Source organism: Cyprinus carpio, chromosome A2 (assembly GCF_018340385.1).
Source record: "Cyprinus carpio isolate SPL01 chromosome A2, ASM1834038v1, whole genome shotgun sequence".
In the NCBI taxonomy this organism is placed as follows: Eukaryota; Metazoa; Chordata; class Actinopteri; order Cypriniformes; family Cyprinidae; genus Cyprinus; species Cyprinus carpio.
In genome coordinates, this window is record NC_056573.1 from 9,703,577 (window position 1) to 9,717,790 (window position 14,214).

At 37.9% G+C, this 14,214-nt stretch overlaps 1 protein-coding gene across 3 annotated transcripts in view; it reads right to left on the reverse strand.

Annotated features, from left to right (window-relative positions):
- LOC109064011 (rho GTPase-activating protein 29-like) overlaps positions 1–14,214 on the reverse strand; it is a 38,601-nt gene that overhangs the window by 19,993 nt on the left and 4,394 nt on the right. The gene's annotated exons all lie outside the window — the stretch shown is intronic.

The following is a 14,214-nucleotide window of genomic DNA, read 5'->3' on the forward strand; positions in this document are numbered from 1 at the left end:
ATGTTGCCTTCCATGCAGTGTGTAATGTAGCTGTATGTGAATGTAAAAAATCTGCAAAGTTGTAAAGCCAAAAGTGCACAATAAATAATGTTATTGTCTCTCAAAAGAAAGAATATACTCTGAAAAGTCTAAACGAGTCATCAATAATATGAATCAAACTTCTGTAACAGCCACACATCATAAGATAACACATTTTCATAATGCTCGCCTATGTTCTACATTGGCTGGCCGCAAATAACTTGACCCGCCCTCAAAACCTGTAGCTTGTTTGTGTCCCACTGTGTCCTACACTGTGAAAGTACATTTGTTTTATTTTCACTTCTGAAAAATGGGACTGCAAAGAAACAGTGGTTAAAATTAGAGGTCGACTGATATATCGGTTTTGCCGATTAATCCATCCCAATATTTTTTTAGGGTTGTGTCTGGTGCTGGAGTGGCTGAGAAGGTCCGCTGTCATCATACAGTACTAGAGCGAGAGCGGGTTCACTGACACCAGGTGCTGTTTGTTTTGACACTTGCTGGAGTTAAGTGCTGTTTCTGAAGCATGCGCATAGTAACTGAAATTTAGAGCTGTTAAAGAAAAAGGCTCAATAAACTACAGCACAGATATAATACACTACGCATCAAAATCTTCCCTTTGTGCTTTGAACTTTTCCATGTGGAGCGATGCGTAGTGTGACTCCTTGTTGCTTCAAGCGCATCATTCTGTAAACGGGATGCGCATAAGCACTTTGTGCCGCTCCGTATAATGTCCGCAATGTCCAGTCTTTCACGTCTCCCTTCATTATATCTAATGTGACCACGCCCACTTGCTGAGCGCGCTATTGATATTACAATCGTCTATGTGAAGCTTGTGGCGGGTAAACGCCCACTTCACAGCAAACAAAGCAGCGAGACTGTACTTCACGTTTTTTAAATGTTACTGTTTGCTTCGCGCTGAGAGGAATAAGACATAATTCACCTCAATAAGACCGCTGAGAGGAATAAGATTTGGATTATTGCTAACTTATTTTGCACACAAGTGATGATAAATACAATAATCATGTTACAAACGATGCTGTTCTTTCAATTAATCAAAAAAAAAAAAAGGAAAAAAAAACTCATCTCTTTTCAACATTAATAATAATAATAATAATTTTTTTTTTAGTAGCAAATTAGAATATTATAATGATTTCTGAAGGATCATGTGACTGGAGTAATGATTCTAAAAATTCAGCTTTGAAAGTCAGCTTTGATTGTTCCTAATAAACTGTTTAACTTTTGTTTAAATCTTGGTCACATACCTGACTCAAAGGCTCATTATGCGGGCCTTTGTCTTCTCAGGTGTGAATCACACTAATATTCATGGTCAATCATGGCTACTCTCATATTCCCTTTCGAAACAAAAAGTGTCTAAGAAAATTTAAATTAATCTATTGTTTTCTGTGAGCGAGTAAACAAGATGTTTTTCACATCATTTAGAAGCAAAAATTCTAGGTTACAAGGTCCATGTTTGACAGTCTTGTGAACAAATGTTCTATATGTGTTTTATGACCTTATTTCAGTGACTTCAAAATTTTTGTTTTTTACTAACCACACATAAACGTTGTTTTCTCAAAAACACAATCATGTACATACATTCTATTTACATATTATTGTAGCCCAGTTTGTACTGAATAAAGTGTTTTCAGACTTTAGCCATGTATATGTTTATAAGCAACTGAAAAAGGCACACAACTCAGGGGATGTCAAAACTTCTCCAGGCCTCCAAAACACGCTTAGACCCCAGAGGGTTAATATTGAACTTCAAACTCAATATGCCGCTTTTTGATAATTCTTGAAGTGATTAAATAAAACTGTTTTAGACCGCTGCTTGAACTAAACTCGACACTTCTGGTGTGTGTGATAACTAGGGTTTTTTCTGCACACAATTTTATCGATTCCGATTCTGCTTATCGATTCCGATTCTTACCGATTCCTAGTTTCAATTTCAATAAGATAAAAAATCCAATATAAAAATTTTAAGTTAAACTTTTTAGATGTCAAACATTTATTCTGTCTTTTTACAAAGCATTCTGTTGCAGCTGAATAGCACAAGCAAAAATCAGCAGCCTACAGAACACTGCAAGATAAATTTTGCCTATGCTTTAAAAAAATACCACAGCAAAAACAACTTTAATTGATTAATATAAATTTAAAATATTGAAGTGTTAAAGACAAGCAAACAGTCAGTAATACAATAGGAACAAACAAATCAATTAATAGCATAAATACATAAAACTGAATAGGGCTGTGCAATTAATCACATTCGATTGTCATGCGCATCTCGTCAGTAAAGCCGATCCCGTGATTAGTACTAAATCAGCATCACCTGCTTTCAGATTAAGCGGCTTTCACTTCGCAGAGCCGTAGTTCACTCACAATTAGGGAAAATCTCCCTCATGATCACAGATGAATCGCATTCGATTTCGAACGCGATATCGCCTAGCTTGTCAGTGAACTAAGACTCTGTGTAGTGAAAGCCGCTCAATCTGAAAGCAGGTGATGCTGATTTAGATCCCGCACCGCGACCGCTGTTCTCTGTGCTTGCGCTTCATGTGCGCTGCACGCAAAAAGGGTGCAAGTTTTTTCAATTCCTGCAATTAAATTATTTTAAATCACATTAAAATGTGAACGCAGGAATCTTTAAGCAGAATCGAAATGCACACTTCTTATCGAATACCCAGTTCTTGAAAATTTGGAACCGTTTCTAAAATAGAACCGGTTTTCGATACCCAACCCAAAGTTTGTCTGTACAGCGCTGCACTTTTTGCCCGGTATGTGACTGCAATATTTTGTTGTTTTGATTAAAAAATCATCACATGTTCAAGCATAGAAGTAATTAAAGTGTGAGAGTATACATACAATATCCATATGTAATTTCAATGCTATGACCTTTGTGTAGATATTTGAAGATGGCCATAGTTAGAGTGTGTTAATTTCAACATCTACTAGCCTGCACCAATACATTTGTACATTTTGAAGATGCTTCTGTTAACAATAATTAACTATAAACTAACTTTAATGATCAATGTACTGTAAATTTAATATTTAATATTAATATATTTATTCATGTACAAAGTATATAAAATATAATTATTCAAGTACAAATTTCAGTACCGTTTTTTTTTTTTTTTTTTTTTTTTTTTTTTATAGCAAAGTACTTTTTTAGTTTTCATTCAGAATCCATTTTACCCATCGGTTGATTAATTGGTATCAGCCAGTGTGGTCGAACCTTGCTATCGGTATCGGTAAAATCCACTATCGGTCGACCTCTAGTTAAAATTCATTTTTTTCACCGTACCAGAGCAGTACAAGTACAGTCTTTTTTTGTGTTCCCATCATTTTAGTGGAGACTGCTTCTCTAATCTTGAGCATCTTTCACACAGAGATTCCGGAAAATATGTGGATAATGTGGCCCATTAATTGTCCTGGGATCATTTGATTTTGGTTCATTCACACTGCTATTGATTTTCCGGAATCTGTGTATGCATTCATACACATCCCATAAAGATCTCATAAAGACATGTGACATTACAATGTGACGTGTTATGTGATGCGTACTGTTCCACTAAGCTGGCGAACCATCTCAGCTTTAGCGCTGATAGTGAGGAGCTCCCTGATCTCTGCTTCATTTCAGTTTGCACATATTTTTTAATTGTGAACATTGATCTGATTCAAAACACCTGGTAAAGGAGTTGCACGATAACGTGCGTCATCATTACGACACACCCTTTACGGCATTGGTCCTGGATTTTGTTCACACAGGGCTCGTTCCGGGTCCCAAATTCCGTGACTAGGTTGTCACTAGGTCCCAATTCTGGGATTGATACCAGGATCAAGATTTCGTGTTTCCCAGGATGCATTTGCGTTCACAACAGAAGACACTCTCCCAATTTTCCAGGATCAATGCTCAGTGTGAAAGGGCCATTGGGAAGGTCAAAGCAGGATAACATTTCCGAAACACAATGTACACGGTAGACCAATCACAACAGACTCTGCCATCTGACCAATCAGAGCAGGATAGGCTCACAGAAAGGAGTGGTTTAGAGAGACTGAATTTTAGAACTGCTTTATACTAATCATTTGAGAATCATTGGAAAATTAGGTGATATTAAATGCATATTTTGAGAAAACAAAAGCTTTTTTTTTTTTTTTCTTGCATGCATGTTTTTGTAGGAGGCTTAAAAACACTTCAAATTAAATTGTAACAATATTTCATAACATAACTGTTTTACTGTAGTTTTTTGGAAACACTGAATAAAGCTACCTGAATGTTTTTGGGAAATAACAAGTGTGCCTGTGTCACTACTTCCATATTTCTAAAATAAGCAGAAGTATGCACCACTTTAAAATCAATGTGAAACCACTTTTAATGTTAATCTACTTCTGTAATACAAATTCAACTGAAACAGAATATTAAACAAGAAAAAAAATGCAGGGTGGGACTTCTATTTTTTCTATTGATTTGTTTCCTAAAAAAAAAAATTAATGAATATTAGTGACATTTTTATTATTTATATGTGTTTAATTTTTTTTTATTTTAGTTATATAATTCATATACATATCATTTATATCATTTCATATCATTTAGTTATATAATACTAATCATACACATAATTTGATTTAATAATCACCCAATTTGAAGCAAAGACAGAATGTTCTGACAAGCTTTATGAAATTATACTACATGCCTGAACGAAACAAACAGCAGAAGCTCTAAATGAGATGAGCATTCACTCTCTGACAGCAGGAGGCACCTCTGGAACATCAGATAAAGCGTTTCCTTGGTTACCGCTGTAAAAAAAAAAGCTGCGCTGCTCTGCGCTGCACTGAAACACTGCTTTAATATTAACTATACAGAGACGAGATCAAAAAAAAAAAAATAGCGTTGTACCACTGTGTTTTCCCCTCAGAAACACATTCATATCTACCCCCAAATCCATATTAAGGATTTTCTTCCAATAGTACGTGCATCATGAACAGTGAGTGATCTGCCTGCTACAGTATTTTTCTCTGTGCCTCCATCTTCAGCGTCTCTATGCTTTGTTAACAGGCGTTCACATAAATTACATTTTGGAAAATGATTGCATTGCAATGCAGTTTGTGCAAGTCCAGAAAAGAGAGTTGCAATAAGGCAAAAGAACGCAAGTTGCTGATCACGTAAAGGACAAAGTATACTTCGGCCGACCGTCTGCATTACGTTATTTGCGTCATTAAGAGGGCTCGCAGACAGCTGCGCACCCTATGGTACTGCGCATGTGTCGAGCTCACCCGTCCATGCTCATCTGCGGTTGAGTATACTCTTGAAAGCTGTGCAGACATGGCTGTGCGCGAGACTGAAAGGAACGATGAATGTGAAGTATACCCGGGCCTTAAGTTCCGGGGGCAGCTCCTTAAGTTCGGCCATCCTACACACACGTGACTGACCGCTCGCTCGCACCAACAGGAGAAGGAGGGGTCAGTGTTAGTCAGTATACCTTGAAACCGGTAATCGGCACCATGCCCACACCAAATTTGCTCAGTCTGAAAAAGGTTATATGTGAATTGCTATATGTGAATCCAAACAAACACCTAGCCTTCAAATAACCAAATAGGTTTCAAATAGTTTCAAAATATTATTGTGCATGTTTTTCAACATCAAATAAATAATTAGACTCAATGTAAACAAATATTAAGATTAAAAATGTTTGTTTACACCATGTAAACCCATAAACGAACGCCACAATCTCTCTTGTTTGCATTAGGATGAAGTGGACGGTTTGGCTGTGTGCAGGGGGTGACTTCATATCTAACTGAACATTTCAAAGGGTTCAAAGAGTTTTGATAGCAGTTTTATCTAACTGAATATTGTATAGGTTTAGATGTGTTTTGTTAGAAGGGGATTATGTTTTTTCTTTATGAGTGCACAATTACCGCGTGAAAGGGATATGCTTTAGTGTTGGGTGATATGCTCCACAGTCATATTATCCTATCGTCAGCCTGTGAGATCCCCGATACACAAAATTATCATGCTAATTTATTGAAATATTTACTTAGTTTCATAGCCGGAGAGTGGACCAACCCAGGGTAAGGCTAAAAGCAGCCTAATGTTAAGATGTCATGTCATAAAATGTTTTTAACATGACTGAATTTGTATTTAACATGATTTAAACAATTTAAAAGAAACATTATGGTTTAATGAAATGTATTTTACAGGTGTCTTGTTATAAATTGTTTTTCCTCAGTTATTCAAACAGCAGCAACAGAAAACGAGAAGAGAAATAAGATGTCCACTCTGTTTGTTGAGTAAGTGTGGATACTTCATTTTGAGTTTATTTTTATGATTATTTGCAAGACAGCAGAAAGAGCAGTGAGAGCAGCGAGCGCGCGCACTGAACAACACAACTTCTACATTGTGAGTAAATCACTCACATATGTGACTAAATCTTCACTCTGGGCGTCTAAATTATGTCTAATATGAGCCAATGGCTAATAAATCTTAGATTTTACTCGCCAATGTGTGAGTTGGAGGCTGAGTATAAGTTTAGCACAGATATATTTTCATTCTACTAGCATTCGTTTTGGTTGTATGTTTATTTTAATTTTTGTTTATTTATCTGTGATATTTTTCAGATCATCTGAATGGATGCACAGCGCACTAGTGTTTGTGTATTTGGAGTCCCGTTATCTCTAGTGTGAAGGCGCACAACTCGCCATCACTTTCTCTCACTCGCGCAAAGTGAGAGACAGAGAGCTAGCCAGAGTCTTACATAACATGCAGAATTGATGCGCTACATGTAAACGATATTCTTTGTTGTATTTTCCTGTAAAAATAACGGAGTTCCTTTGAACAAATCAACGAAAGGATATGGTCTGCCTCCACTTATTCTTGAGATTAACAAAGTGTGGCATGGGAAAAAACTGAAATTGCTGAATGCATGTGCAGGATGAAAGATACTGATTTGTGTAGGAAGTGGGAAAAAGAAACAAGGTAAGGGACTCCCTCAAAATATAATATCAAAAAATCCAGAGCAAAAAGAGAATATATGTAGATCCATGTAGATCTCCATGTGGGCTTTAATGGGCAAGAGCTTGACAAAACATTAACAATTTGGCGAGGAACGGGACAAAATAGAACACATTTTGTCTTGGAGAAGACGAGAGTAGAACTAATAAAAATTCATTCCATTCAGGCCTCTGCCTTGAGGTATCATAAGAGTGTTGTGATACAGGGCAAGACATAAGTATTTAAAAAAGCCAAATAAGGTCATGCATTAAGGTCACAAAAAGATCCTCCATTAAAGGGCTGGGCGATTTTCCAGATTTTATCGATTCATTGTTTTGGCACAATTTTATTTTATAGAAATAAAGGAATCACGATTTTGAATAGAAATATTGCCAAATGTTGGAATTAGACACTTTGACAATATGCCGGTGATAACAGTAAAGAGAAAAGAACAATCCAACCACATGACGGCGCACGTGATTAACCGTTCACGTGTGACATGCTCTGTGAAGGACCATAAATTTTGCGCTAGGCGTCATTCACACAGAATGCGCTTTTGTTTTGATAAAGATGTGATGTGGGCAATGGAATAGGTAAAACATGCAAGAAGATGGGAGTGAACTTCTTTTAACTTGAGCGCACTGTTTTTAGAATGGTGTTTCATGCATGAGACACTGAAAGAGATGCAAGCACAACAGTCAAACACATCCATGTTTACACAGAAAAAAACAATGACAAAGCAGCGCAATCGAATAAAAAACCTGTACAGAACAACTACTGTATGTTGATATTTAATGTTTGCATCATGGTTAGGGATGCTCATATTGACCATTTAACCGTTAACCAAAATAATGAATTTTGACCGATTAATGCTATTAGTTAAACGGTTTAAAATGTTTTTTAATTTTTATTATTATTTTTTTTTTTTTAGTTTTGCTGCATAAATATGCTAAACATAGGCTATTTGTTAACTCACAGGGCGTTAACACGTGCAACCACACGTGCCTACAGACGTATTTTGCCGAAAAAGCAAGCAAGCAAAATGAAGCAAACGAAAAGATGTACTGTGAGAAGGACCATTTCGACAGAAAGGCCGACAAAGTGACTTGCAAAATATGCTATGCTGTATTAAAATACACCAGTAGTACAAGTAGTAAAATACATTTTGCCCATCAGTGTCGTCTGTGGTGAAGGTTTTCGAGACCTGCTGAGCTATATTGAGCCCAATTACGAAAGCCCATCAAGATCTACAATTACCCACAGAACTGAAACCTGTTTTGAGGAAAGACCTTCCTCCTCCACCTGGTCTTCAACTCGCCAGGATTCCAGTGTGGTAAGAGGAGAGGAGGCTCTAGCCCCAGGGATACTCAAGAGTGTCCTCTCTCATATCTGACTTTGAAGTGTCCCTCAGACAAAAGGCCTCCATCAGAAGCCCCCACCCTAGCTTAGGTCTTCCCCTCACTGCCCTCCTAATTACTGGTGAGGGGTCAAGCAGCATGTCACAGACAGAAATCCCTGCTCTGATTAAGCTGTTTTTTTTTTGTTTTGTTTTTTAATGATGATGCTTGTGCAGCCCCGTCTGAGAATTACAAGCAAGCGCTTTTGGTATAAATATGTTTGATTTATCAAAGTGTGGCTTGACATGCAGGACAGGCCTGTTTGAATGACAGGGACCGATCAACTCCCAAAAGGACTGATGGAATGTTGCGTCCGCCCAAATGGGGCCCAGCACACAGGGAACTATGTCATGTGTCAGAGCTGATTGGGGTCCCGGGACGTCTTCATGCCAGCATAGCAACCGGTGTTCTCCAAACCCGTTCTCACTCTGTTATGAATAATGCATCATCTGGGCCCCCAAACACTTCAGAGCTGTCAAAACAATGGGATTTTAAAAAGTATGCATGAAAACTGCTCAGGGGGAGCTGAGGGGCATTGTTTCCGTGTGGATACCACCAGAGAGGTACAAACGCATTGTTCGGGATGATCCCCCTGCTGATGGCCCTCTGTCCAGGGTCTATTTCACTCCGAGAGCTCCAGCAGCGAGTCGCCATGCCTCCCACGCTCGGCCTGTGTGTTGGCCCAGCCACGCTTCATGCTCAGTCTCTTCATGTTTCACGTGTGCTCTTCGGCCGCCCCTTTGTCTCTGATCAGAGCCATTTAGCATAATCTCACCCAACTGCCAACAAGCCTCACACTGCAGTGTGAGAACGAAGGCTGCTAATAGCCCCTGACCCACCACTTCTCAGTCCCATTAGCAAGAAAGTCAACACAGTTTCTCATGAACACACACATCGCTGACAGGTCTGACACATTTTTTATATCTCAGGAAGTTATACTGACAGATGGATGTCTTCAAATTAAAGATGTGAACATGATGTCCTTAGCACACAGAGACAAAATGCAACAGGATGTTATTGAATTAACAGCTTAAAGGTCCATCAAATTAACTCTTTCTCCTGCCATTGATGAGATATCTTGTCAATTAGGAGACAACACTTCCCGCCAAATACAAGTTTTTACGGCAATCCGTGTTCTATGTGTATTACAGTAAGGAAAGCCCTAGCACATGTCCTGAATGAGTTACAAGACTTCTGGGTCTTCCGGCTGGGAATACAAGAAGATCAGCATAAAGAGAATGATCAGAGAAAATGTAGATCATCATATATGTAGATCATGTTTTGACCATTTTTAATCTGATCGGGACAAAGTAGTCAGTGAGGGAGTTGCCTTCGGTTGAATGTTAACCACTTTCGTTTCTATTCTATAGACTATGATAAAAGTTCAGCAGCATGCATTGATGAATCCCCATGTTGCAGTGCAAAAAATAAATAAATAAATACATAAAATTTAACAATTTGCAACCAAATCATGTGCTTGTGCAACCAACTGAGTCAGTCACAAAAAAGCGACCAGTGGGAAGAATGAGTCTGGAGCCCTGTGATCCAACAAGTATTAAATCATAGGACTTATTTGACTCTGCTTAAGGTCTCTCTGAACCTCAATGAAATGTAAACAAATTTTGTTTCTTCAAATCATTATAATCACTGCATTGATACAAGTTAGCTAATTAATGACAAATTTGTATGCGATTATAAATATATTTTAAATATATTTACATATTTCATCCCCAAATTTGAATAAATAAATAAAATAATTTAAATAATAATTACAGAAATGTATTAATAAAATAAATAGTAATTTAAGTATTTAATTAATGTTTTTATTTTAACAACAGAAGCACCATGGAAATCAAATTTAGGACCAAATATTGTCACATCAAATCATTACAATCAGTAACTGATACAAGTAGGCACTTTTTTGTGATTAATCACATTTAACATTGAAACCTGTAATTATAAATATATACATTTATTCCCCAAATTAGTATAGAATCAACAAAAGGGAAAGCAACAGAAAATAGGGGTACATTAATGTTTTCCAAGGTGTTAAACAGACAACATTAATAAAGAAATTCTGAAATATCCCAATCCTATCATGTGCTAGTCCATTAAAAATTAGCTAAAGTTAAAGGCTTCTGCTTCCAAGAATGAAACGCTCACTCTTTTCCTGAGAAAACAGGTTGTTCCCAGCATACTGCATGTTCCAAATGCTTCCTAGAAAATTAGCCATTTGACAATGTCATCACACACTTCAAAGCTTTTACGCACAGCTGCTGGCATTTCCTCTGTAGCTAGCAACAGGTAATCAATAGGCACGTCTCAACCTGCCTCAGCTGCGCTTTGCACAAAGCGGCAGACAAGCTTAGCGACGCTCTGTTGTGAGTCATCGGTGAGAAAGCATCACTCGGCTTGCCGTTGTGCCTGTCAGCCTTCCTCACACCATACCACTTCTCTTTTACAGGAACAGAAAGACTTCTTTACAGTGCAGGAAATTAGCAAAGACTGGAGTGTCCCATTTGCATTTTGGGTAAATAAACACACCGAAATCAGCACTCTAAACCTTTAAGTAAATTTTTTTACATTCAGATTCAGTTCAGTTACATACTTCATCCAACCAAACCAATAACCTCTATCGAGAGGCCTTCATCTGACATGCACCCCAAAAAACACGCTCTCCATCCACCGCTAATGATGGCCCTGTTTTTTGCTAGGATTTCATGGGCCAACTGGCACATCCCCATGACCAATCTGCTGAACTACGGCTGTAAATCCACACCCCAGGAAATGCTACCCAACCACAGGCCCACACAAAAACATCCCTCACCTTCAGTGGGAAAGTTACTGCCCAACAAATCTCTCTTTTCCACTTCACAAGCGCAGCGAGCCATTATATCGCCTACCACGGGGGCTTCGGCAATGGTGCCACCCGCAAAACTCTGTGAAGCAATCTCATTACACGAGGATGGGTGTCTTTTTTCACTTTTTCATTTTAGAGGGTTTTGTCCACATCCTCAGATTAACACCACTACAATATGCCAAAGGGGCCTCCATACCAAGACCTCCAGCGGGCTGGTGCATTCACAAAAACAATTTATTCACCAGGCCCAGCTATGAGAAAAAAAGTATTTTTTTATGCCTGAACCCCCCATTTGTTTAACATCTATGAGAGCAGGTGAATGAAAGTTGGGAATCCACCAATGGACTAGCTGTTTAAATTTAAAACCAAGTATCTGCAGAGTTTTTAAAATCAAGGTTTTTTTTTTTTTTTTGTAAAGATCAGTGCAAATAAAATGAATACTGTATGTCCATACAGAACCTACCCATACAATATATATATATATAAAAAAACTAAAAACAATTACATCAGTCAAAAGAAAACATTTTGTCATAATTTACTCATGGTGTGCCATTCAGTTGAGTGTGTACATAACTGAACTGAACGATTCGTTGTTAATGCAGCTCCACCACTCTCTTTGTGAGACTCACAAGGTACAGAAACACATCTAGACTCCATCACACATTTTGATACTGTCTCTTGTCTCTACACCATAGTGTCACCCACGAGGCCTGTGGTCCGGGGAAACCCATTACTGTCGAGAGAGACCCATTGCATGTACCAGTGATAGTACTCCCGCGTTTAAATGTGATCATAACTCCTAAAACTTTGCAGTGTTTACGTGGCTTATGTGTACAAACTTTGTGAACCATAATAAGAGCTTTACGACTGGAGGAAAATAACTCTGCTGGAACACAATTTTTTAACCAAGTCAAAGAGAAAGACCTGAGCTATTTTAAACTACAGATCATTTTGCTTGGTTCTGTGTGGACTCAGTTCCCACGCTTAGGGGTTGAGAAAGTCTGAAAAAGAAAAAAAAAAAAACTTTTCATTATGACTTCAGCTTTTTAAGCCACTTACGGTTGTCAGAAAGCAAACTGGACAGATTCCTAAATAAAATAAAAATAAAACAGGGATAAAATGGGAATTTATCTTGGGAAATATAATGGGAAATTTATAACGGGAAAAATCTTAGATTACTTACTAGATATTTTATACAACTAGTTAAGACGCTATAAACTGGAATGTTAATATAACTACAAATTAAAAAATTTGAACAGATTTTACTGATTTTATGTTTCTTATGACCTGAAATCAGGCTAGCTGGTTGAAATTAGTTTATGCGGACAGAAATATGTTTATATGTAAACAAATATAAATTTAAATAAAAATGTTATGATTACTAATATTATGATTGTTATTTCATTTAATTAAGGGAAAGCAGCGAATAAATGTCTAAAATACATATGAACTGTTTCAGTGCTGTTTAAAAAGCCTCCCATGATGCACCCCATTAAGTTAGTTGTGAAAACGACCCGAGTGTGCAGAGCTGTGATCTAGACAACGTGCAGCGAGTTGGAAATATAAGATTTTTGTTTTAAACTTTTTTTGGTCACTTGAATTTGTGTTATATGTTATGTTATGTTATGTTATGTTATGTTATGACAGTGACGTGACATACAGCCAAGTATAGTGACCCATACTCAGAATTCGTGCTCAGCATTTAACCCATCCAAACCGTGAACACACACCCGGTGCAGTGGGCAGCCATTTATGCTGCGGCGCCCTGGGAACAGCTGGGGGTTCGGTGCCTTGCTCAAGGGTACCTCAGTCGTGGTATTGCCGGCCCGAGATTCGAACCCACAACCTTAGGGTTAGGAGTCAAACTCTCTAACCATTAGGCCATGATTTCCCCCATGTTATGTTTTGATGACTTAACTACTATTTTAAACTGTGGGAAACAACAATAATGAAAAATGGTAGTGCTGGTAGACTGGTAGTGCAGTACACTTTAAACAAGTAGCCTCAAGGCAAACAAAATGTCCATTTCACCTTGAATCAATTCTGTACGTTTCCTTAAAAGACAAACACTGATTTTTGTTATTTGAATTACACTAAATCAGTCTACAGACCTGGAGCATGGAAGAACATAATACTTCCTGGTTGTTATCATAACACTTTTTTTAAACTCAGAGCACTTAAAAGAACCTCTTCCTCACAACAGAACAGCACATTCTTTCATCTACCCACATGATGAGCGTCAACAGGCCACAATACACTTCCACACACTCTGGACGTGTTTCTCTAAAATCACAGAGGGAATTATTTGATATTTAGCCTAGCCCTTCCAGTAAAAACACCCCACCCTTCTGAATGTCCAACTGTCACGGGAGTTCAACATTACACTAAAGACATCTCAATGTTGGATTCAAAGAAAAATAACATTAGGCTTGGCTCACGGATGTGTTTTGACAGAAGAAACAACAAAAAGGGACCATTTCTGACTACCTTGCAGGATGTGCACAGCAATCAGAGTTTTACCTGGAAAGATGTTGATTTAAAAGAAGGAACCTACAAAACCATTTAACCATTTAAGAAAAATTTGACTATGACAACTTTTTACTTCTTATAAATTCCCTGACTGCCAGAAAGCCAAACAACCACAACTGAGGTGAAAAGTGCCTTTGAAAACATTCTGAAATTTCGGCAAGGAAGAGTCATTCTTCATGTGTCGCACACCTAACAACAGTCAATCGAAGGCACCATAGCAACAAGTGAACATTTGTTCTGAAGGAATTTGGGGTATGCAGGAGGAGGGGGCTTCATGGCGGAGGAGGAATCACGGAGGGAGAAGAGTTTGGTCACACCGATCAAAGTGATGAGCCAAGCTCATAGTCATCAATACAAACACTAACGAAAAAGAACTGTGACTGCAGTTTTCTGATAAACACTTTACAAACCACTAGTTTTTG